The 26,628-nt window shown below is 35.8% G+C and overlaps 1 protein-coding gene across 1 annotated transcript in view; it reads right to left on the reverse strand.

Moving 5' to 3' along the window:
* Nucleotides 1-26,628, reverse strand: part of LOC5569234 (sialin) — a 97,692-nt gene that overhangs the window by 63,454 nt on the left and 7,610 nt on the right. The gene's annotated exons all lie outside the window — the stretch shown is intronic.

A 26,628-nucleotide genomic window follows, 5' to 3' on the forward strand; every position in this document is an offset into this window, starting at 1 on the left:
TTGTCGCTTTTCGTACAATTTGTCAGTGAGACACTATTCTTAACTTTTCATAAAGTATGTCACGAAAATTGACTCTATGTTTCGCCAATTTTGTAATATGGTAAAGCACTACATGGGAACATTTGTTGTTCACTTTAGGATATGGGGTTTATCTCGACAGGAATTGTTTGAAAATTTTGAAACAATAAGCACTTCCATGCCATACTTTTGAACTTAGTAGCTGATCCCTAACCTTTCTTACACTGACTCTTAGCGAATCGATTTATTTAAATAATATTTTTTCATAATAACACATATTATACAGAAATTCGTTCGACTTTTTGTAATATTATTATCATTCAAAAAAGTTTGTAACTACGCTAACGCTAATTATTATCATTCAAAAAAGTTTGTTGAAGAAACAAAGTTTTTTAGTATAAAGCATAACAATGTTTGTTGCAAAATGTAGCACAAATATTTTTTGTAAAGGAACCAGCAGAACTGAGAAGCGTAAATTTTAAAACCTTGAATCTGAAAAGAAACTCAAGCTTCCTCTCAAATAAAGTAAAACTCGTGGGCTTCGTAGCCGTGCGGTTAGTAATCAACCATTCAGCCGCATTCTGTCAAAAGTGTGGGTTCGATTCCCACTTCAGTCCGGAATACTTTTCATCAGGTATGTATTTCGACAGTGACACTGGGCGTTGCATGCTAGTCCGTTGTCTAGTATTGTGCTTGATTCAAAGGGCAAATAAATCGTCCACTGGAAGCATAAATGTGTCGGTGTCTTTTAACTAAGAACTTGTAAAAAGGTTAAAAAAGCTAGAAGGCTTTCATTCTCACAGCGTTGTTGTTATTAATTGCGTCGCCAAAACGACATTCCTAGAAAAAGTGCTTGGACACGAGTTGTTTCAAATAGCCTAACAAATCAAAATCACTTCAACAATTTTAACTGAAAATCAAAAGTTAGTTGACTGTTTAATAATAGTTTCACTATTACGTCACTTATTCTTGTATTGAATGAGAAAAATAAAAAAATGAATTCTTTATTCGATTCAGCCAGTTGGGTTGATAGGCGCAGTATGGGCCACCTAAGGAAAAGATCTCAAAAAGCATAGAAACACATTACAAATCGATCGTCTCAAAAGGTTGATTTGTAGTTCGAAGTGTTACTTCCATCTCCCAGTTGTATTTTGTAAATTATAGCGTGTCAATCTATTTGGGCACTTCAATGATTCACTTCATAGCATCGAGGGTTTTTTTTCGGCCGAATATTCTGAAACTTTGCAATAAGAACCGTTTCAATCAGAGATGCATTTGAACGTGTTTTGTTCATGTTCTGTTCAAAACTTCTGATCACAGTGCGCAGTTTATCTCATGGCAACCGATTTCAATTGTCAATTGTTTTTTCTCGATGTACTGCCCTTAACTGCAAATTTGTCACAATCGACATTTTTGACAATTTCGAGTTAATACTGTGAAGAGCCATCAAATGATAAACACATTCGATCAACTTACTAAAATCTGTGAGATTTATCAAGAAAATTCTAATAAATCCAAGTTGTTTTGTCACATTGCTGATTGTAACCGCAAAACAGTCACATTGCGATTATACACGAGCTTCGTAAATTTCTCTCAGAATTATTTTCTTTTCACCCAATATGCGATATGAGTTGTACAAAATTTCATTTTTAAATAAGCACAATTACCAAGAACTCAAGGTAATTTGTGGAAATTTTAGTTGCTTCCCATACTGCCATAAAATGCACAATCGGTATTCCATTTCCTCAATGCCTACTTTTGTCGAATATTACAATCATGCAGTTATGGGCAGTGTAGGTACGATACATTATTTTGGAGATCAAAACTGAACATGACAACACGAGAGCAATAAAATATGATGATTTTGATTGAAAGAAAAAACGCTTGCACGACATAATGTAGAAGAAGACGATATGTATGGAATCGTTAAATACAAAAACTGAGTTAAAATTTGATTTGAATCATGAAATAAAATGTTTTGCCGACAGTTCAACAGATCATGGTTTTCACAGTTTCACTTAACGAACATTGCCATTCAAATAATTTTGACAGTAAAAACTCTGGTATCGCTCAAAAGTCCGAATCATATACGGTGAAGATGTTACAATGTAACTGCAAAAATGACATGTATTATTTTCAATTTTCGTGATGAGGTGCTATGATCGGCTATGACCATATTGCCCCGTTCCTACATGTTTTATATAAATTCTATGTTATTTGAAAATTTTATTTAAAGCTCAGAAGACGAAGGTATTTGATTTGTACGGCAATCGTCAGTAATATCTAAAGTAAAGTGCTTTTGAGTCCGTTCAGCAAAAATTAAAGAATACAAATTTTTAAGGCAAAAGAGATTAAGTGTACTCTAAAAAGAGTACGTCTGGTAACCCTAATCATGATCATCATTAGGGTGCCCAGAAAAAATAAATATCCGAAAACTCATAGTGCTCAACCCTAATATGAAGTATATGATCAGGTGCCGTCCACAAATAACGAAACGTTCTAGAGGGAGGGAAAGTAGGCTCAAGCGTTAAGGCTCATACAAAAATTTCCATTTTTACACACAAAAAGCGGTATGGGGTCAAAATTTGGCAATTTTAGCGATACATAAGAGAAATGGACATCTTTCGAATTGTACTATGTTCTAATTGTACTGTCCAACGGGAATAATGGAATAAATCGTACAATTTGTATGGAGTGAAAAATTGTTGAAAAACTTCAAAGCCATTTTACTCCAAAGTAGCTTTCAATCTTCTCATATAGAACATTGCATCTCTTCACCCATCTAATTTAGCCAAAAAAACAAAGGCACAAGTTAATACAATGGCAAACACGTTTTTTCAATTGTTTGTGAAATGATGCTATTCTCATCAAAATTTTAAATTATGGGAGCAAAAGTTGCATCAAGAATTCAACAATTTTGCCGCAAACAGAGTATTTATACTTTTTCCTGAGTGGCACTTCCAAAAAATGTCCTTTTCTCCTCAGCAGTGATGCATTTGAACGCGTTCAGTTCGCGTTTCAGTTCATTTTATTGAACGCAGCGATCAAGTAGGCTTGAACATTGATCAGTTCAAAAATATAAAATTGAACTTAATTAGTTTTGACTGATTTACAACAAAAATCTATGTCAAAGTTATATTTTTGATGTGCATTATTTCAAGGACAGAATGTTTTATTCTGTTCATAATAAATTACGACGATTAAAATATTAATTTCCCAAGTGGGAGCTCCAATCATAATTGTGAACTGAACGGGCCGTTCTTGAGCAGCGGCAGGCTCTTGCTCGTAAGTTCATTGATTACTGCGATCAAGTGCAAATCCGTTCACTTTTGGCTCGCGTTCAGTTCAAAATGCATCATTGCTTCTAAGGATACCTCATATCCAGGAAAGCTTCTGGCATTCATCATTATCACAACATCAAATGTTTTCAGAGATAAAACGAATTGATTATCTTTTATGGATCCTTTTGAAATTGAAAGAGAGTTCTTTAAAGTTATTCCGTCCTCTGCTTTATTAGCATGATTTTTTTTAAAATCGATTAATTTTATTAAGTAAAGTTTCCAGACTTTCTCTGGTTGCCGCATGCTTTCGTAAAAAATGTCATGAATTTTATTCATTTTTTTTAATGATAGTAGGCTTTGATGAATAAATCTAGAGCTAAGTAGGCAATGACAAATAATACCATTCTGAAATAAAACGTTGAGAAGATTACATCGCCTTTTATTCTTACAAATACTGACTACCGCATAACAGAAAACAATCCTTAAGGCGAAGTAGGCCGTCATTGAAATTTGTACACGTCATTGATGATTGTTGCTAATTCATCTCACGATTTTGAATCAAAGAAAATCAGTTGGTGACAGAGCTGAAAAGGTATCAGTATACTTCATGCATGTTAACGCGTACAGTGATACTTCCCGAGGCATTTGTCCCCTTGGCACCCCCCGAATCCGGGCATGCCTCTGACCGATTGTCTCCCCCACCGACGGTGTCAGGAACAATTCACATAAAAAATAAAATAAACAGTTTTAATATTAGGAAATTTTCAAAAAGAAAGAAAGAGTAGTACAATGTTCATGTTTCATGTGTTTTGGCATATTTTTGTTATAACAACTACCTTAAACTTTATTATAAAAACTAAACATTACGTATACTTTGAAATTGGATTAAATGGAAAAGTTATAACTCTATATAACCTATAATAATATATTTCAATCCTCTGAGAAGAATTCCAAAAGAGAAACTCCTCCTCTTCTTGACATTGACGTCCTCACTGGGACAGAGCCTGCTTCTCAGCTTAGTGTTCTTATGAGCACTGCCACAGTTATTAACTGAGAGCTTTCTTTGCCAAAATTGCCATTTCGCATTCGTATCTCGTGTGGCAGGTACGATTATACTCTATGCCCAGGGAAGTCAAGGAAATTTCCATTACGAAAAGATCCTGGACCAACCGGGATTCGAACCCAGACACCTTCAGCATGGCTTTGCTTTGTAGCCGCGGACTCTAACCACTCGGCTAAGGAAGGTCCCAAAAGAGAAACTAAAAAGTAAATTAGAGTACCTTGTACCTTCAATGTTTATCTTTGACAGATACGCGTATTTCGATTACCATTTGCAGTCTTCTTCAGTGTCAGTTACTCGTATACACTCCAGTGGGGGTTTGCTGGGAGAGTTTGCTGATAAACAGTGAGAACTTGTGCATGGTAAATTTTAAACCATTTACCACACAAATCTTGGTATCCGGAATAAGAAAACATCTGACATTTGAGTGAGAACGGTAACATTTTTCGACTTTATCGACAATCATCAACGAATCACATTGATCTTTCTCATTCAAAGCAATAGATTTAATTTATACATACAAATGTACACGCTTTTGAACATAATATGTTATAACTTGCATAACGAAATTACCGCGAAAAGAATATTAGATCATTTTTGTCAAAGGCCCAAAACTCAAGTTGCATTTATGGGGGTTTTAAAGCAGTTACATATCTACTATTTTTCGGGAAGTATGGTAAGAATATTTATTAGTAAAATAGTTTTAGTCCATTTTGAAGGCCCAAAGAAACTGTGACCACCGGTCCCCCACTTTTGTAAATTCGGCCCTGGCAGTATTATTCGCAGTGTACCAACGCCATGACACACTCCCACATTGGGGACCCGCGAATTCATTTATGTGGTCGCGATTTACGATTTCCTTCGCTTGTCTTATAAAACAGTTTAATTCCCTTTGTGTTGGATTGAGGATCCTGGTTATCCGGCATACAAATACCAACAAGAAATTGATATACCTCTCGGAAGAACTGCAGAGAACCCTAAACCCAATCCTTACCATGTCTTTTCCTGAAAAAAAAAAATGTGATGATTGACCTCGAGTTGCCACGAGTACTCTAAATCCATCCCGTACTAATTTTGGTACTGAAACAGCCAATAAATTGTAAATATTACAACAACAAAAATTTCGGCTCCGTAAAGCGTTAAACGCGATTGATTGAGGCTAAAATAAAATCCATCGCGGAATAATGTGGTTACAATGCTGAAATTTTCAATGGCATGAGCAGTACACAATCAATCATTCCCATTCCAAAATTATCGTAAAGCAAAATAGTTGTCAGTCAGTGTTATTTTTTTTTAAATAATTGGACGAACAATGTTTTCATAGAAGTTTCTGAGATTCCTGTTCTGGATTACCTATGAAAAAAATCTACCAGAATTATGCGAGATTTGTATCCGCGATTCAGTCAGATAATTTGAAAATTCTGCCCTGGACTGACCAACTAGGATTTTCCGAGAATGCTAATTCTGTCATAAATTTTACTCTTATTCTGGCAAGCTATAAGTACACACTTATAGCTTTCAGATCCATATGTACCCTGTCCAGGATATCATGTGCCTGGATTCTATGAAAATTCTGTCTATAATCATGTTTAATCGTGTTGAATATCCTTTAGCTAACAATCCTGCCCGAGTTTTCGTGAATCCTGCTAAGAACTTAGTGATAATGCTGCCCAGAATTTGTGTAAATCGTTTCCAGGATAGTAAAATACCTGGATACTCGTCCTTATTTACCACTTTAATCTTATTTACTTACAATTGCTATACAGAATTAAGTTAGAAAGTGCTTAATAAATTTTTATTGATGATTCCATGACTTTCTGTAAAGAATCTACAAAATAGCAATTCCGGCAAACTTTTGACATTTTTTCAGCCTACCCCCTTCCAGAATAATCCAACCCCACAACCCCCCAGAATTTTTGATGACAATAAAAAAAATAACATGAAGCAAATTTTATTAATTAATGTACACGACTCTTGTTATTTACAAAAAAATGTATGTCCTTAGTAGTTACGTTATTTTATGTTCCGTCGTTGGGGGTGACAATGGGTCAAAAAGGCATATGTACGATTTGTTTATTGAACAACTATCGAAATTTAGCTCCAATAAACTTCAAATTTGGTGTGTATGTACTTTGATGGTACATTGACAACTGTTCAAAAAATTATTGAGAAATATTTATTCACAGCGAAACTACAAGTGAATGAAAAATTACCCAATCTCACCCCATAGAGGGGGTGACATTGGGACACTATTATTGAAATTACTTATTTCTGAGAATATGATTTCAAAACCATTCACAGCTGAAAAATTTTGATGAAATTGCATCCTATAAGATAAGATAAGACGATAAGATATCTAAGATGTTTCACATGTATAATAAACCCACTTAAAAGAACGATTATACCAAAAATTTAAAGAGCCATGAGAAAATATATGAGACCCAACTATCGTCAAGTTTACATAAATTTTCTTGTTTGTTTTCCTCAAATTATCTTCAAAATCTCATCCCCATTGCCATAAAGCCTATTCAGTTTTCCCAGAGGTGTACTGAAACAGGGATTATTTTAAACCCTCGCAAATAGTTATATTTCGGTGCGGCATTCCTTGATCAATATATTTCAGGCAGATTTTGACTTCATAGTACCGGTATTTCAGCGATCCAACTCATTCGTACTTTCGTGAGATGTTTCTGTAATATGAAAACACTGATAAATAATTAAATTTATTGAAAAAAAAAAACAATTGATAAAATTTTACGATGTTGCTGCGCACGAAACACAGTTGATGGTTTGAGAAGTTGTCAAAATTCGTTGCATTATTATTCGATGCACGGAATCCTCAAGTAGACTTGTTTGATGTTTCAGAGATGCTGTATTTAGAAAGAATCAACACATCTTAATGAGGGATAAGAACACCCGGCACCGTAAAATGCCAAAAATGTGGTCTTGCAATTTAATTTACTATCGTTCTTGCTTGACCCAATCTCACCCCCATTTTCAATGTTTTAGACACCGTACCGAAAAAATAAAATTTTTGTGGAAAAATCAATTAGATTCCGCAAAATACTTGTGAAGTGTAATGAAAAGTCTTTCAACCTTCTACTAATACAACGATAGAGGTTAAAGTACATGCGTTATACTTTGCATAGGAGAAATTTAATGCTTTAAGTTTTATCTAGTTTCAACATACAAGTTTATTGATATAGTAAACAAAAATTACTAATTCTAAAAATGTATATAGTAATGAATTATGTGTAATAATATGTTCCCCAACATATGAATAATTATTTCTAGAGATATCAGCGTTATTAGCTGATATATTACATAAATCATAATTATCCGTTTTGACCCAATCTCACCCCCTAGACCCATTGTCACCCCCATCGACGGTTCTACAACTATAGTGAGAAACCCTCGCTTGTCTGACTTCGGTGAATCGCGCGACAACCGAAAGCTTAACCGTCCGGCTGTAGATCGATTGATTATTGTTAGAACTAGTTTCTTGTTGTATGCTATAAGCGCAATTTTTCGACATCTTCGTCGCAACAAAATACCATAGTAAAAAACGTCAATATCCTGGAAATTTGCTTCCCAAAATTCGTTTATTTTTTCTGAATGATCAAAATAACGCTGTTCCAGCCTAAAGCAGAATACACTGCTTTCTGATTTCTCATGTTTTTTTAGTATACCCTGCTCGAGGTGTCCGGTGATGATGCCTTATAAGAATTCACTAAAGAAATCCATACATCAACTTCAAAAAAACTGAAGGAATTTCTCAGACGATATATAGCGGGGATTTTTGACGAAAAATAAGGTTTAAGTTTCAAGGAATTTCGACATGGGCAAGTTTTCATTTGAAAATATGTACCAAAATCAACCATAGTGTTTTATTTTAGCAATAAATTCTTTTTTTGATTTTGATTTAATATTTTAAATATTAATTTATAGCTTAAACTATATTTTTTCTATAAAACTTATTATTTCATAAATTTTTTGATTAATTTCCAACAGATATGTAGCAAAATTTTTCAAAAAACATTTCGATATTCTGTATAGAGTTTAAGTATTTAGTAATCAAATTCCTGTTGGAATATAGAAGGGTGGATTCAGAACTTTTGAAAATCTCATGGAAATGAGTCAACTAAGATTGTGGGAATTGTTCATACTATTAAAACGAATTCTTCTTGGTGGACATCCATGTCTTCTATGTCTACTTTTTATTAGCAAGTTGATTTAGGTATATGATTCCGGATTTAACTAAAAAATGCTACTTAATCTTTCAAGGTTTCCCTCGACATTCCTCCAAAAAATCATTGATTCTGTCAAATCTAATACTGAGATATTTCACTGAAAGTTGTACTAGAAATTATTTTGTGAATTTCTTTAAATATTTTTCCCAAATGTTTTATTACAAATTCTTCCGTAAAGTTTAACAAAAGTCCTTAAGAAATGTTTCCAAAATGCAACACAAATTGCGCCAAAAATTCTTCTGTTTTTTTCTGCTTCTAATCCCCGGTTTGTTCATTAATTGGAAAGAAAATTGTTTTTGAAATGTCTCTTGCCTTTGAATCTTCAGAGGAAATTTGTTGCTTCCAAAATTAGCACAGCCGTAAAGGAATCTTTAGAGAAACATGTAGCAAAATAACTGGAAGGGGGAAAATAATGTTTTAAGATACTTAAAGAATTATTTAGAAATAATTTTGCCAATTATTGTCAAAATCCATATCCTTGGCGGAATTTCTAGAGGCTTTCTAGCAGAATTCTAGAAAACCACAAGTCAAGGAAGGATAGATTTCAAGTACAATTTCCAAAGAAGATTCTGATGGAAGAAGTATAGGAGATTTAAAAAATTGCAGAATTTTTAGGCGTATCATTCCTGATTTCTGAAACAGGAATTCCTCAACAAATTTTCAAAGTAATGCACAATACATCTTCGGTAATGTTCTTATAAAATACCGGCAATATTTTCGCGTTAAACTTCTACTGTACTGTGCTGCGAAATACTCGATAATAGACCCTTTAAAAAAGTTTGTTTGGAATTTCTAAAAGTAGGAAAATATGGGTGATTTCTACATCAATATGTTCACTATATAGTATCATGAAACTGAAGTAGTTTTTGAACCAAAAACTGGAGAGTGGAAAAGTTCGAAAGAAAAAAATGGATTTATTTCTAAAACCTAAAATAATACTGCAATTTCTGAAGATTCTTTTTTTTAAGATGTTCAAGAATGAAATTCAAAATCTTATGAAAACCCATGAATTTTTATTTTCAAAAACAATATTTTGGGAATTTTTGGGGGATTTTGTTTTGAGAACTTCATTGGTGCGGTTCAGAGAAAAAAATCTCTGGAAAATACTTAGATGGATCTCCTGTACTTTTTGCGGAAAAATCTTAGGCAAAAAATTATATAATTCTCTAATGAATCCCTAAACAAACTACTCGGGATATCTTTGGAAGAATTTTTGAAAGAACAGTTGACGGTATTCTGTTGTTAGAATTCTGCAAACATTTCTTAGTTTGGCATTTCGAGAGGGTTTGAAGGAATTGGGATGTTGCTCCTTGATTTAAAAGAAATCTAAAAAAAATCATCTGTCCAAATATTGCAGGTAGATCCACGGAGAACTTCATTGAAAAATCTAAATAACATTTTTCCAATTGAATTCTTTTTAATTGATAATTAAACTTTTGTGGAATAATACGAGGAATCCTCTGGATATTTTTTTCTGTGATTTGTTCAAACAATCAAAAAAATAAAGTTGCTGTTAGAAGAAGAACTTTTATAGCAAACTGTTCTAAAGAATTCATGGAAGAAATGAGAAATTATCAAAAGAGCTTCTAATGTAATCTTCTTCAAGAGATATTTTAAGCAAATCGATAGAGATTCTTCGAGAAATTTACTGATGAGATCAGAAAGTCTGGGAATGATTTTCTGTGGAATTCCTAGGACGAACTCCGTGCATTGGAGGAGTTCTTGAAGAATGCACTGAAAAGTACGAAAATAATGCATAAAGAAAGTCCATTAGGAATTCTAAGAGGAATCTCTTCAAAGCACTTCAAAGCAATCGTGGAAGAATCACAAAGGACATCCCTTGTCCAATTGTTTTGCTAGAATTCTTTAAGGATTTTTGACTCGATTCCAGAAAGAATGACTTAGTAAATTTAAATTTACAAATACCACTTATGTGCCGCGAAATTAGACAAAAAACGAATAATTAAAATCAATACAAATTGTTGAAACCACGAAATTTGTGAAAATCGTGATTATTGCAACCGACCAAACATCTGTTGAACAAGTAAGGTACCGTGGGGTAAGTGGATACAGAAAAATCAATAGTCAACTTCATTGTTATGTACAGCTAACGTGAATAATGTAATTCAAACTTTTTTCTGTGGATAACAAATGAAGGACTAATATTCTTCAAATCGTCATTTATTTAGATTTTCCTGATTTTTATGTATTGAGTATGAGGGACTTGAAAATTTGCGACAAATCATCCACTTGCCCAACCATGGTGGGGTAAGTGGATCACCAATAACAAACATCTGTTCTCAAAACAAATGTGGTTTAATTAAATATAGTACGCATGCTATTACTCTCGTTCTTGTTATTAGTGCTAGTAATGTTACATTTTAATACTCTGAAATTAAAAAGTATCTTTATTTAACCAAAATATATGCATATACATATGTTATACATTAGTTCACACTAATTCTAACAAAACAAATATTGGAGCTAGAATAATTTGAAGAAAATTCAAACATTTATACACATAAGTAATAGAAGATTATTCCTAACGATGTTTTATAAAAACACTCGTAATTTAAAAATATTAGCTACATTTACTATAGAATAACAAACTTAAATCCTTTTATTCTTTTTATGAATATATTTGTATCATCTGTATAAAACAATTTATATGCTCAAATAAGGTAAGATTATATGCTTTCAAGTGGAAAATGATTATATTTTGCTCTTCTACAACTTAGCTTAGATAAACCACGAAAAGTTTCGTGTAAATTTTAAAATTATTACTTTTTTATACCAGGGAGGTTAAAATAAACTTTTAAGTGGATTAATTCAAATTTTCTTTGGTCAGTTTAACAAATTTATGCTAGAAATGAATAAAGTTAAGGGAAAACAACATTTGCGGATACTAAAACTTATTAAAATTATCGTAAGCAGTCTGCAAATATCTATCTATATAAATAAAAATGGGATGGTGTTTGTATGTCACGATATGGCTTACGAACGGGTCAACGGATCTGAATGATTCTTACTCAGTTTTGTTCGTCAAGGGTTCCGACGTGTTTGTGTGTATAAAAATCCCAGAATATTCACCGGGAAAGTTGAAAAAACAAGCGCGAACGAAACTGTCATTTCATGGGACGATGGGACGATCAAAAGCGTTTTTCTACAGCCTACTTGATGGCAAGACGAAGTTTGCCGGGACCACTAGTATGATAATAATACTTGATCCACTTACCCCACCCCATTAAAAAGTAGGGGTAAGTGTACCATGTACAATATATCTGTATTTATTTATAAAAATCACATATTTTTCATTCTGATTCATTTAATTAGAACTGAAAAGGTCACCACGTGTCGAAAAAACTAATAGTATTCGACTTTAGACAGAGATACAGTGAATTTCTGATTGATGGAAAACAATTTTCAAATTAATTAATTTTAGCAGCAAACAAATTTGCTTGTGTTAGTATACGTGTAGTACCAGTTTTGCAATAGTATCAGTGTGGGCGTAAGAATATAACCTAAAACGAAGCAATGGTGCGAAAACATTCAACATATTCAAGTATTTATGCTTAATATTGACGAATGATCCACTTACCCCACTGATACACTTCCCCCACTGTACCTTATATGCTACCCCGCCCTAGGCCCCCTCCAGAAAAAATCCTAGCTATGTCAATGCCCATTAGCCTGGGACACGGTTATATGAAAAATTTAGATTCTCGCTCCAGTCCACTTTTTGAATTGCATTTAGGTCCCATAACAACTGTGCAAAATTTCAGCTCGATCGGAGAAACTATATATTTGCGCCAGCCGTTCAAAGTTTGTATGGGATTTACTAAGGACTGTTCATTTTATAAAGTGGACACTTTGGACATGCAATATCTTTTTAATTTATCAATGAAATCAAAATTGGTTTTCTGTACATCGTTCGACTAATATTGTACAATGCTGTGGCAATAAAAAAGTTACCAAAATAATATGATTTCACACTAATAAGGCACAACGTTTAGAACGGTCGATTTTTGGAGGTTATCAAAATCAAGGATTATTAAAAATCGGCAGGAAAATTCGACAATTTATATTTTTTTATTTTCAAAAAATGGTTGTACTTAGAAAGCATCATCAATTAGAAGCTTGCTAAAAAATATCAAGTTATTTTTGGAGAAGCAATTTTGCAGATATCATAAAATCATTTTTTATCATTTTTTTTTAAAGAAAAATATCTTAAATTTAAATGGAACTGATATTAGTAGAATTTTAAGGTTTAAAGTACATCCAGACGGAAGCAATAATATAGTATTTATAATAAAAATAACTTACGCCTTCATAGAGTTGCTGATTTAGTCCCCACGTCATATTTTAAGCACAATAGAAAAACAAATAATTTGTTTTCAGAAGACCACTCAAAGCACAATGACAATCATCAAGATTGGGAACACTGCTTGAATTAAATCAAATTTATTTTGCATGTATTATTTTCAGAATGTGTTATTCTGAGACTACCTATCAAAATATTTTGAGAAAAACGCTTACAGTTTGCTCTAGATCGATAAACATGCGTATATAATTTTAAAAGTATGGGATTTTTCAATAAAACGACCATAAAGAGTAAATTTGGTACCCAAGAATGCGGTTAAAACTCAAGATTTTGCTTTTTTTATACATATATAGTTTCTTTAGTAATCTAAACCAGTTTTGAACACGCTTATTACTTTACTTTTTTGCTGGTAGTAAAAAGATGGTGTATCAGCAAATTTGACCATAAGGAATAGATCACTAAAGTGACTCAGCGTCACGAACTGATGGAATATTATTGATGTTTTTGAAAGCTCTACCTTAAGTTGAATATTAAAGGATACCAACATACAATTTGTTCATTAAATTTAGGATTTTTTTCATGCGAAAAATAATGCTTAAACTTGACGAACAGTTTTTCTTAGGAGTTTTTGCAAAAACTATTTAGTTCTTCAACCGAAAGCATTTTGTAAGTTTCTGTATTTTCTTAACATTGTAGAATAATAGTTGAACGATACACAGAAAACCGTTTACGATTTCATTAATAAATAAAAAAGATATAGCATAAACAAGGTGTCCACTTTATAAAATGAACAGTCGTTATGGGAAAACTTACTTTTGCAAAGAAAAATCGCCAGAGGCCGCCCATTGACCTCTACAAAAATTCTGAACACAGATCTCGATGAGTATTTCTACGATGAAGAACATTGCCGAAGACCACAAAGCAATCCGATGCTTGTGTAAAAAGTTATTAAGCATAGACTATTCGGAAATTTTGCCTGAGTTTGTTATTATTGTTATTCCTTTACGTGCTAATCAACGTCGCATTGCCAATAGGTTTTCATTGAATAACTTTTTTCACAAGAGTCGGATTGTTTCGCGGTCTTCGGCAATATTCTTCATCGTAAAAACACCTATCGACGTCTGTGTTCAGAATTTCTATAGAGATCAATGTGCGACCTCTGGCGATTTTTCTTTGCAAAAGTAAGTTTTTCCATAGTAAATCCCATACAAACTTTGAACGGCTGGCGCAAATATATAGTTTCTCCGATCGAGCTGAAATTTTGCACAGTTGTCATGGGACCTAAATGCAATCCAAAAAGTGGACTGGAGCGAGAATCTAAATTTTGTCCCACACTAATGCCCATATTACTTTAGCGTGGGTCACGATTCTATGAGCTTGAAGTTTGTATGGAGAAAATTGACCAAAAATATGGGGGAATTACATTCTCGACCATTGGTAGCGCTGTAGTCAATGAGTTTCTGTAATTTTCGATTTGACGATTCTCCAATAAATATAGAAGAGACTACAACAAGCCGGAAGACTTTTCATCATGAAGCCGCATAACACCATGAATTAGGGGTCACCTGCCGGAACAGGTACTGGTACATAGTGTAGCTTTTAGCAAATTTAAACAACCCCTACCGTCACTACACATCAATCTTAGGCTGATCTGAGAAAGAAGTTTACATTGACGTTTAACTAAAGCAGATGATAATGTAACTTTGCATTTAAAGCGATTCAGCAATGATAACAATTGGAAATAAACGCTTCGACTTGACGGTCATTGAAATGCTTGTATTGCCGGTGGACATATAATTAACCCTTAGTTAAACGGTAATTGATAAAAGAGGGTTTAATAAATTAACGAAGTATATCGTGAGAAGCTATTAAATTTTACAAGAATAGGGTTTGACCATGTTAGATTTGCTCTTGTTCTAGAAACCACTTAAAATATTTATTTTTCTTGTTAAGCTAAACAGATTTTAATTACTGTAACAGTCCTCGAACTCTGGTGAATCGAATGCTCAAGCGCAATATGTCCGCCGGTCATTCGTTGATGTCTAAATACTCACACCCATTCGAACAAATACACGCGGGGCCCAATTAATCATTCAATATTAATCAAGACCGGCCCCTTCCGTGAAATATTGGTTGCTTGTGTTCCCTCGGGGCGAGTAACCGCACCGCCGGTTTGTTAGCGACCAATGTTATCAATTGAAACTAATTAATACCACTGATAACATCGTTGACCCCGGGCCCGAACAGTGCTTTGCTTCGTTTGAATTGCTTCGCGTTGCGAAGTTGCGTTTCCCATTTCGTTTCTCAACAGTCTACAAATGCGTTATAGATCGTCACTAATCTATCGTGGAATGGCAATACAGACTTTTAAGATTGATAGCCATATTTGCGCGTTTTGGCCATGTAAATGCCACGGTACATAGGAATCAACTAAATACAATGACTCAAATGATGTCACGTGTTTCTCAAGGGAAAGGAAAGCCCACGCACGTGGATTATCTAATGACCTCGCGTTTTCGCAGCAATGTATGTGTTTTCGTTTTGATGACAAGTAGGTTTGTTTATCGTGAAAATTGATTATTGATGGACAATACATTTTGCAGCATCATCGTAATGTACATATATGGGTAGGGGGACTCGGGGTATAATAAACACACAAGGCGAAATTGGGTCCTAAATTTTTTTTTATGAAATCTAGTTTGTATTTGATAACACGAAAGAGCATGTTACTGCAACTACCTTAGCAATTTTCCCCACTCAAATAACGGCTATATCATGTATAAACTTTAATTTTGTAATTGGTTCCATAAATGAACCTTGACACTTTTGATCATGTTTGACGTTCGCTTAATCGACAAAAATACCACAGGGGAAAAAACCGAATTTAGTACTATACCATTGATTTCCACTAGAGTTTGTATCCTTTGACAGATACGCGTATTTCTACCTCAACTGTAAGGCCATCTTCAGTGTCGTGTACTAGACTCGAAAACCATCGTCAATACATTATATATTTAAACTAGGTATAAACGTAATTCCCTACCCACTTATAATTTAAGTCGAGTCTAGTACACGACACTGAAGACGGCCTTACAGTTGAGGTCGAAATACGCGTATCTGTCAAAGGATACAAACTCTAGTGGAATTAAATGGTATAGTACTAAATTCGTTTTTTCATCTACTTATAGGTATTCTACTAAACAGCTCGAAGATTTATTACCACAGGGGTTTTAGTTTTAACACTGGGATTGTTCCTATCTGACATTTCGGAAGGGACACGGAAAACAAAATTCACTCAAAATTTGAGTTTAAGCCAAGGGGTGTAGCAAAATCTAAAAAAACATGAAAAAATGTTTTTTGGACTTAAACCAAAACATTAGAAAATTGAGTAAACATGTGTTTTTGACCTAAACTTAAGTGTTTGGCACTAAAATTGGGACAGATCTTTAGGACACTATTATTGATGAAATCAAGATTGGATACAAAGATGTTTTTATTAAGGATTTATTTTCTCCAATTTTGGGCTTTGAAGCAGATTTGGTTTTGAAATCTGAGGTTCCAATTTTCAAAAAAAGCTTACGACGTGCCGTATATATTGCGTGAGAAAGTTCTGGAATATCTTTCGAAATTGGAAAGTGAAAAGGTGATAACACCAGTAAAGACCAGTGAATGGGCTTCCCCTGTAATAGTGGTGATGAAGAAAAATAATGAAATACGATTGGTAATAGATTATAAAGTGTCCCTTAACAAGTTTATTATTCCGAATACTTATCCTTTACCAACTTCTCATGATGTTTTTGCTGGTTTGGCAGGATGTAAAATTTTCTGTTCATTAGATCTTGAGGGCGCTTATACCTAACTATCATTATCGGAAACATCAAAAAGGTTTATGGTGATAAATACTATCAAAGGACATTATAGATACAATCGTTTGCCACAGGGTGCATCATCAAGTGCTGCAATTTTTCAATAAGTGATGGAAATGCAAGTTTTTTTTTGTATCAGAGTTAGTTCATCTTTTTTACTTACTTACTTATGGGTCCTGGGCACCCATTCTGGTGCATAGGGCCGACGTGAAAGATTTCCATCCTGGGCGATTACCAGCTATCGCCTTGACCTGCGGCCAGGTCAAATTGCCGTCGACTTCTTTTATTTCTTTGTTGAGGCTGCGCCGCCATGATCCTCTGGGTCTGCCTCTGCTGCGATGTCCTGCTGGATTCCATTCCAGCGCTTGTTTGCAGATTTCGTTTCCGCCCCGGCGTAGAGTGTGGCCGACCCACCCCCACTTTCGTTGTCGAATTTCGGTTTGTATCGGTTGCTGGTGGCACCGACGATGGAGGTCAGCATTAGAAATCCAGTTGTGTGGCCACCATGCCCGAATTATATACCGCAGGCATCTGTTGATGAACACCTGCAGCCGTTGAGTGTTCTCCGCTGATACACACCACGTTTCACTGGCGTATAACAGCACAGATTTGACATTGGAATTGAATATTCGAATTTTGGTGCGTTGACTAATCTGACTGTTCTTCCAAATATTTCTTAAGCTCGCAAAAGGAGCCCTCGCCTTCTTGATCCGTGCACCTATGTCGATCTTGGTACCGCCGTCAGACGCCAGTTGGCTACCAAGATATTGGAAGTTTTCGACGTTCTCCACTGTTTGCCCGGCTACTGTGAAGCTGGAAGGGCCGGCCGTGTTTACATCCAACGATTTGGTCTTGTTGACATTGATGTTGAGACCTGCCGCTGAGGAGCGTTCGGCAAGATCGTCTAGCTTACTCTGCATATCAGAGCGCCGTTGAGCTAGTATAGCAATATCATCAGCCAAATCGAGATCATTTAAGTGCTCCATAGTAATAGGCTGCCACAGCAGCCCACGGTTTTGTTCACGGTCAATGGCGCCTATCAGGATCTCGTCAATTACGATGAGGAACAGTAGTGGTGATAGTATACATCCTTGCCTCACTCCAGCTACAACCCGGATGGGTTCAGACAAGACCCCGTTGTGCAATACTCTGCACGTAAAGGCCTCGTACTGCGCTTCGATGAGGCCGATGATTTTCTCAGGAACACCCTTGCGTCTCAGGGCACCCCACATATTTTCGTGATTGAGTCGGTCGAAAGCTTTTTCGTAGTCAATGAATACCATATACAGGGACTCTTGGAATTCATTGACTTGCTCCAGGATGATACGGAGCGTGACAATATGGTCCACACAGGATCGTCCGGCACGGAATCCCGCTTGCTGTCGACGGAGAGTCGCATCGATCTTCTCCTGGATCCGGTTTAGGATCACTTTGCATAGAACTTTGAGAACAATACATAGCAACATGATGCCCCGCCAATTATCGCATACAGTGAGGTCACCCTTTTTGGGTACCTTCACTAACACGCCTTGCATCCAGTCGGCCGGAAAAGTCGCGGTGTCCCAGATATTGCGGAATAGTTGATGCAACAGTTGTGCGGATATTACGGGGTCTGCTTTGAGCATCTCGGCTGATATGCGATCGACCCCAGGGGCTTTGTTGGATTTCATACTTTGGATGGCTGTTTCTATCTCATGCAGTGATGGAGCTTCGGTGTTAACGCGACTAATATGCCGAACCCTAGGCGGATCATGCTGAGGTGTTGGTGGCCGGGTTGACACTTGGAAAAGTTGTTCGAAGTGCTCAAACCAGCGTTTTAGCTGGTCAGTGGGGTCGGTTAACAGTTGTCCAGTCGTGTCTTTCACGGGCATCGTCGTATTCATCTTTGCCCCGCTAAGGCGTCGTGAGATATCGTAGAGAAGACGAATGTCGCCGGTTGCTGCGGCTTTCTCACCTTCGTCAGCAAGGGAGTCCGCCCACGCTCGTTTGTCCCGCCTACATGAGCGCTTAACTTCCCTTTCTAGAGCCGAATATCCTTGACGGGAAAGTGCCTTGGCTCCTCTGGTTTTCGCCCGCTCTATCGCGGCTTTGGCTTCTCTCCGCTCCTCTATCTTCCTCCAGGTTTCATCGGTAATCCACTGTTTTCTCCGAGTGCGTAGCTCACCCAGATTATTTTCGCTGGTAGTGATGAAGGCATTCTTGATGGCGGTCCATTGCTCTTCTACGCTGCCACCTTCCGAAATATTAGCAGCAAGAGTCTCCAGTTCTTCGACGAAGGACCTTTTCACTGTGGCATCTTCCAGTCGGCGTGTGTTAAATCGACGTCCGACTCTTTCCTCCTGTCGACGAATCCGCGCAATGCGCAGACGCACCTCGCCGATGAGGAGGTGATGGTCGGATGCGATGTCAGCGCTACGTTTATTCCGCACATCAAGAAGGCTCCGTTTCCACTTTCGGCTGATACAGATGTGGTCAATTTGATTTTCGGTAAAGCCGTCACGGGAGACCCACGTGACCTTGTGAACCGGACGATGGGGGAAGAGCGATCCCCCGATCACCATGTCGTTATTGCCACAAAACTCTGCCAACAGTTCTCCGTTTTCGCTCATTTCTCCGAGACCATGGCGTCCCATGACAGGCTCATAGCTCGAGTTGTCGGATCCGATCTTCGCATTGAAGTCGCCCATGTAGATCTTGATATCACCCTTCGGAATCTTATCCACGACAGCATTGAGTTGACTGTAAAAGTTCTCTTTGTCCTGCAATTCGGCAGCATCGGTTGGCGCATAACATTGGACTATGGTAAGGTTTCGGACCCGTGTTCTAAATCTGGCGACGATTATTCTCTCATTTATAGGCTCCCACTTCATAAGCGCGGCGTAAGCTTGGGCGCTGAGCAAAAAGCCAACCCCACGGTGCCGAGGAGCGTGTTCACCTCGCAGGCCAGAATATAGCAGAATCTGCCCGATGGTATTCTGTGTTCTCCAAAGTTTGGCCAACGGACTTCGCTCAGTCCTAGGATCTCCAGCTTCATGCGACACGCCTCGTTGGCGAGTTGTGCCAGTTTACCCTGCTGGGCTAGGGTTAGTACGTTCCATGTTCCAATTCGTGTCCGTTGTTTCGCGCTAAAAGTCGTTGCCGTTAAATCAGTTCGTAATCTTTCTCTATCGGTTTCTTGAACATTTTTTGATGTTTCGGGGACAGTAGGTTGTTAGCCTAAGGTTCCCTATCCGCCGTGATGGGGCTGCCATCTTAGGTGTAGCTTCCGGGGAAGAGCATTTCTTATTCAGCCGCTGGATGCCAGACAGACGCTGTTTGAGCCGCACCTCCTTGGTGAACAGACGCTCGGTGGACGTACCTCCTCAATCTAGCTGAAGTCAGAAGGACTACAGGACCCAGGCTGCACTACCAGCTAAGCACGCAACTCTTAGCTGGCGGTCATTTGTCATCCGTCGACCCGTGGAAGCATGAGGTAGGAACTTGTGAGGACTCCGTCGACTCACCATTTTGCAGCCCTTAGTTCATCTTGGTCATGTTATAAGTGGAAAGGGATTGAAGCCGCGTGTGTACAAAATTTCAACAATTGAAAGAGCAAATGCACCACGCAATGAAACTGAACTATAATCTTTTCTAGGATTCCCGAGTAACACGCATGTTATAATTGATGCATATTAACTCTTATATGACAAAATCTAGTCATATAAGAGTTAATATGCATCAATTATAACATGTGTGTTCCTTGGGTTGATGAATTATTACCATAAATTTATTCCAAATCTCTCCTCAAAGCAGTACCAGTTATATAATTTGTTGAAATCAGATGTTAAATTCAAATGGGACCGCAACTGCGATGAGGCTTTCAGGGAGAGCAAAAAAGCATTGACGGAAGCACAATTTTTAGAATTTTATGACCCGAACAAACCAATAATTATTGTTTCTGATGCTTCTGGCTATGGTTTAGGTGGTGTTATGGCACATTTGGTGAACAGAGTCGAAAACCCAATTTATTTCACGTCCTTTTCGCTAAACACGGCCCAGCGAAACTATCCAATACTTCATCTGGATGCACTGGCTTTAGTGTGCACAGTAAAAAAGTTCCATAAATTTGTATATGGTAAAAAGTTTTTCTTTCACACTGACCATATGCCACTTGTTGGAATATTCGGCAAGGACGGAAAGAATTCGATTTACGCCACAATATTGCAGAGATTCGTGCTAGAACAATCCATATATGAATTTGAGATTCAGTATCCAGCTTTCTACTAGCGCTAATGGCCGCCACAAAGAAGCTCGCTTTCTGGTAGGGACTAGGCGATTTGACATTTGGCTTGGGTCGTTTGATAGCAAATCGATAAGATCGATAAAAAAAAACATCGATTAGCTGTCAAGCGACCCAACCCAAATGTCAGATCGTTTGATCCCTACCAGAAAGCGAGCCTGATTGTGGCGGCCATTAGCGCTCATAAAAAGCTAGAGAGGCCATCGAGGCGCATGGGAAACGCTGATTTTTGTTCTCGTTTTCCTTTGGATAATGCTGTTCCCACTGAATGTGATATTGAGCTGATTAATGGTACCGTAATCCGGGGTAACATTGCTCATTTTTTTTAGTTTTTCTTAAATTTTTCATTTCACAAAACAAATGTTACAAGTTTCATATTTTTAAAACAAGTACTGGCACCCACCGCTCCTAGCTATGTACTTTATTTTGTTTTTCGAAAGATTTAATTATGTTTAAATAAATGTTTTAAGTGATTTTTTGATTCAGCTGATATGGGGTAACATTGATCACCCAAGTAAACAACGTTCGCTAATATTGTAAATGTCGTTACTTACTAAAATCAGGGCCCCTGAAGCCGAATATGAAGACCAAACTCTTACAAGTCATTTACTTTTTGAGTTATTTCAAAATTAAAAACACCTTGAACCGCGGAATACGCCTAAAAGTAGGCAATTTCCTCATGAAATTCTACATTCGTAATAGTAATTAGTTAATGTTGCCTAATTGAATAAACTTATGAAAGATTTGACAACGGAATCGTTTTTGGCGATGCCATTTTTAGTAACACCCGCATTTTCCTTGATCACATCGTCTGCAGAACTCATGTGAGACATGAATTTTCGGTAGTGTCAGTGAAAATGATAGAAATTATTGTTTTAAAAAGTTGACAAATTTGCGCATGAACTAAACGCAATTTTGGCAAAACCTTAATTATCATTAGCTTATGAATATACGAAAGAGAGGCACCATTCATGGTTCGAAAATGTTTCATCAATAAATCTTTATTTGAACGTTTAACAAGATGAGTCATCCCGATCAATGTTACCCCGCTGATCAATGTTACCCCGGATTACGGTATACACTTTGGCAAAGAGTTTCCTATTGACTTTATCGTGGGAGCTAGCAAAACTAAAGAAGATAAGTTCTTACAAAACATTATTTCACTTATGACAAATGGCTGGCCGACAAAAGTCAATAAACAATACGCTGATGTGTATGCGAATCAGCAAGCTTTGGAATTAGTAGACGGTTGTCTTTTGTATCAGAATAGAATAGTTTTACCAGTAGCAATTCAAAAACGAGTTTTGAAGGTTTTACATGCCAACCACGCAGGAATAGTTAAAATGAAGAGATTAGCTAGACAAAGTGTCTATTGGTTTGAGATTAACATGGACATTGGAAATTATGTGACAGCTTGCGATATATGCAATAGTATGATGATAGTTCCAAAATCAAGGTCAGAATCTAAATGGATATTGACAATGCTCTTGAAACTTTAACAAATTCTATTGTTGAATCTAGGAGTATTGCAATCCCGAAATGTGAAGTAAGATTTGAATCCGTGATTATAGACGATGATCTTGAACTCTTGATCCGTCTTAAAAACGTGAGGAGAAGGCAATTTCAACGCACTCGCGATCCTGCTATGAAAATTATATGGCAGGACATGCATAAAGAAATCAAGAAACGTTTTGCACAATTAGGAAACAAAAGTTTCGAAAATAAAATTTCTCAATTGGAACCTGGCTCTAAGCCCTTTTGGAAATTATCTAAAATTTTGAAAAAAAACCTCAGAAGCCAATGCCGGCATTGAAAGAGGAAAACAAATTATTACTAACTAATTGCGAAAAAGCTCAAAAACTTGCTATGCAGTTTGAAAGCACGCACAATTTTAATTTAGGACTTACTAGTCCAATTGAAAATCAAGTTACTCAGGACTTCGAAAATATTCTAAATCAAAAGAACGTTTTCAAAAATTCCAGGTAGACTGATTTGTAAGAAGTGAGAACTATTATTAAAAAGTTCAAAAATATGAAAGCTCCTGGCGATGATGGAATTTTCTACATCCTCATCAAGAAACTTGCAGGAAGTAGCTTATCATTCTTATATATATCAAATAAGAATGTTTTCAATTACCGTAAAACGGGGTAACTATGATAGTTTTTTCGAAGAAAACTTGAATATTTATGCATGCTGTTACAAAGATGTACAATTTATATTTTTAAAACAAGTACTGGCATCCTAGCTATCGATTACAGTCGATAGATTGACAAAAGATTTATTATGAATTGATGTATAATTTTTCATATAATCGAAAGTTGGTTTTCTGTTTTGGGGTAACTTTGATAATGGAGTATGATTCGAACAAAATTGAATCAATAACGAACATTTGTAGGGCATTGCATACCGCTAGGCGTTTAATGTTATATGGAAATTTTTGACTTAAATTACAAAAATGGTCCCAGTTTGTGAAAATGCTTTTCGCTAAGAGATTTGAGACCATATTCAAGTTCTATGATAATTAGGCTGTCAAAGATAAGTGGCCATGTATTCAAAACTACATCAAATAGTGATCGTAGAACAGATTGTTTGTAAGCGTTTCGAATATGCAAAAATTGTGATTTTTTTTAAATTCGTATAAAAAGCCTAATATGTTCTTGATTCAAATGAAAACCGCTCTAACATGAAGTGTCATGCTAATATTCTTTAGTTTTGCATTCGTTTTGCTTAACTGATTAACAGAAATCATGATATTTCGTTTAGTATGTGGTGGGTTACGCACTATCAAAGTTACCCGCATTATCAAAGTTACCCCGTTTTACGGTAACATATTTTCTTGACAAATGGAAAAATGCTAAGGTTGTACCAATTTTAAACCAGACAAAAATCCTGCAGAAGCTGCTTGCTATCGTCCAATCAGTAAACTTTTTGAAAAGGTTATTTTAAATGGAATTTAATCTAATTTTGCAATTGGATTGAATGGACAAATGGATGTGAAGTTTTGCGAGAGAATCGAACTCACGACTCCCTGATCTCTAGTTAGGGCGCGTTACCCTTCAACAAATAAATATGAATATGTTGAATGCTTTTGCCCCACTGCTTCGTTTTAGGTTATATTCTTACGTCAACACTGATACTATTGAATAACTGGTACTACACGTACACTAACACAAGCATACTTGTTAGCTGCGAAAATAAATTAATTCAAAAATTGTTTTCCATCAATCAAAAAATCCATTAAGGTACCGTGGGGTAAGTGGATACAGAAAAGTCAACAGTCAACTTCATTGTTATGTACAACTAACGTGAATAATGTAATTCGAACTTTTTTCTGTGGATAACAAATGAGGGACTAATGTGCGTCAAATCGTTATTTGTTTCGATTTTTCTAACTGTTATGTATTGAGTATGAGCGACTTGAAAATTTGCACCAAATGATCCACTTGCGCCACCATGGTGGGGTAAGTGGATCACCCAACAAAAAAATCTGTTCTCAAAACTAATATGGTATAATTATGTATAGTACGATAGTACGAATGATATTACTCTCGTTCTTGTTAATAGTGTTAGTTATATTACATTTTGATAGTTTAAAAATTAAGAAGTATCTATTCAATATTGGCTGTGCAAGCGCTTAGATAGATAGATACATAGATAAGAAGTATCTTTATTTTAACAAAATAGTATTAAACATATTTATACATTAATTCACTTCAACTCGTACAAAAAAATAAATTGTAGCTAGAAAAATTTGGAGAAAATTCATCCATTTATACACATAAGTTATACAGAAGTATTTCAGGATTATTCCAAACGATGTTTTCGAAAACCGCTCATTGTTTAAAAACATTATAGTTACATTTATTTTTGTTTAAAAAACTGAAATCTTGTATTTATGAATATATTTATATTGTCTGTCTAGAACAATTTGTATGGTCAAATAAGGTGCGATACGCATTCAATTGATATAAACAAATATTTTGCTCTTTTGTTATAACTAAGCTTAGATAAACCACGTGAAGTTTTGTTTAAATTTTGAAATATTCATTTTTTTTACATGTTTTATACCAAAAAGATTAAAAAAAACTTTTAGGTGCATTAATTAAAATTTTCTATAGTCAATTTGACAAATTTAAGCTAAAAAAGAAAAAGTTAAAGGTGAACAACATTTGCGGATATTAAAACTTTTTCTAATTATCGCAAACAGTGTGCCAATAAATGATAATAATACTTGGTCCACTTACCCCACCCCATTTAAAAGTGGGGGTAAGTGTACCATGCCCAATATATTTGTATTTATTTATAAAAATCACATATTTTTCATTGTGGTTCATTCAATTACTACTGAAATGCTCACCATGTGTTGGAAAAACTAATAGTATTCGATTTTAGACAGAGATACAATGGATTTTTGATTTATGGAAAACAATTTTAAAATTAATTGATAACAAGTTTGCTTGTGTTAGTGTACGTGTAGTACTTGTTTTCCAATAGTATTAGTGTGGACGTAAGAATACAACCAAAAACGAAGCAATGGTGCGAAAACATTCAACAGATTCAAATAGTTATGCTTAATATGGACAAAAGATCCACTTACCCCACTGATACACTTCCCCCACTGTACCTTATATCTCTGACCGAAATCGAATACTATTAGTTTTTTTCAACACACGGTGAGCATTTCAGTTCTAATTGAATGAATCACAATGAAAAATATGTGATTTTTATAAATAAATACAGATATATTGGACATGGTACACTTACCCCTACTTTTTAATGGGTGGGGTAAGTGGATCAAGTAGTATTATCATTTATTGGCAGACTGCTTACGAGGATTTGAATAAATTTTAAAATCCAGAAATGTTGTTTTATTTTATCCTTCTACATTCTAAGCTTAAATTCGTCAAGTTGACCATAGAAAATTTGAATTAATCCACCTAAAAGTTTTTTTTAATCTTTCTGGTAAAAAAAATATAACAGAATGAATTTTGCAAAATTCAAACAAAGCTTATCGTGGTTTATCTATGCTGAGTTGCAAAAGAGCAAAATATACAAATTTCCCAATTGAAAGCATATTATCATACCTTATTTGACCATATAAATTGTTCTAGACAGATGATACTGATATATTCATAAATAGAATAAAAAAGTTTCTTGTTCTACAAAAGTGAATGTTACAAACAGTGTTGCTCAGACTCATTTTCCCGAAAATAACATTTTCCGAACTACGAAGCCACGAACTACTACAACCATGCTCTATCCTCCTAAGATAGAAAAGCAGATGGTTAAGCTTGAGTACTGCACACAAAATCGATCAATTTTGATCCCAGCGAGCCACAATTCAAGTTTCGGTGAAATGAAATGAGTAAGTGAGGGAGTGCGAATCATTTCACCGAAACTTAAATTGCGGCCCACCTAGATCGAAACTGTCGGATCCCATGTGCAACACTCAAGCCCACCCACCTCCCCCTCCATCTCAGGAAAACAACGCACAGTTATAACAGTTCATGGCTCCACAATTCGAATTTCGGGGAAATGAGTCTGGACAACACT

The sequence above is a fragment of the Aedes aegypti genome, chromosome 1 (assembly GCF_002204515.2).
Source record: "Aedes aegypti strain LVP_AGWG chromosome 1, AaegL5.0 Primary Assembly, whole genome shotgun sequence".
NCBI classification, from domain to species: domain Eukaryota; kingdom Metazoa; phylum Arthropoda; class Insecta; order Diptera; family Culicidae; genus Aedes; species Aedes aegypti.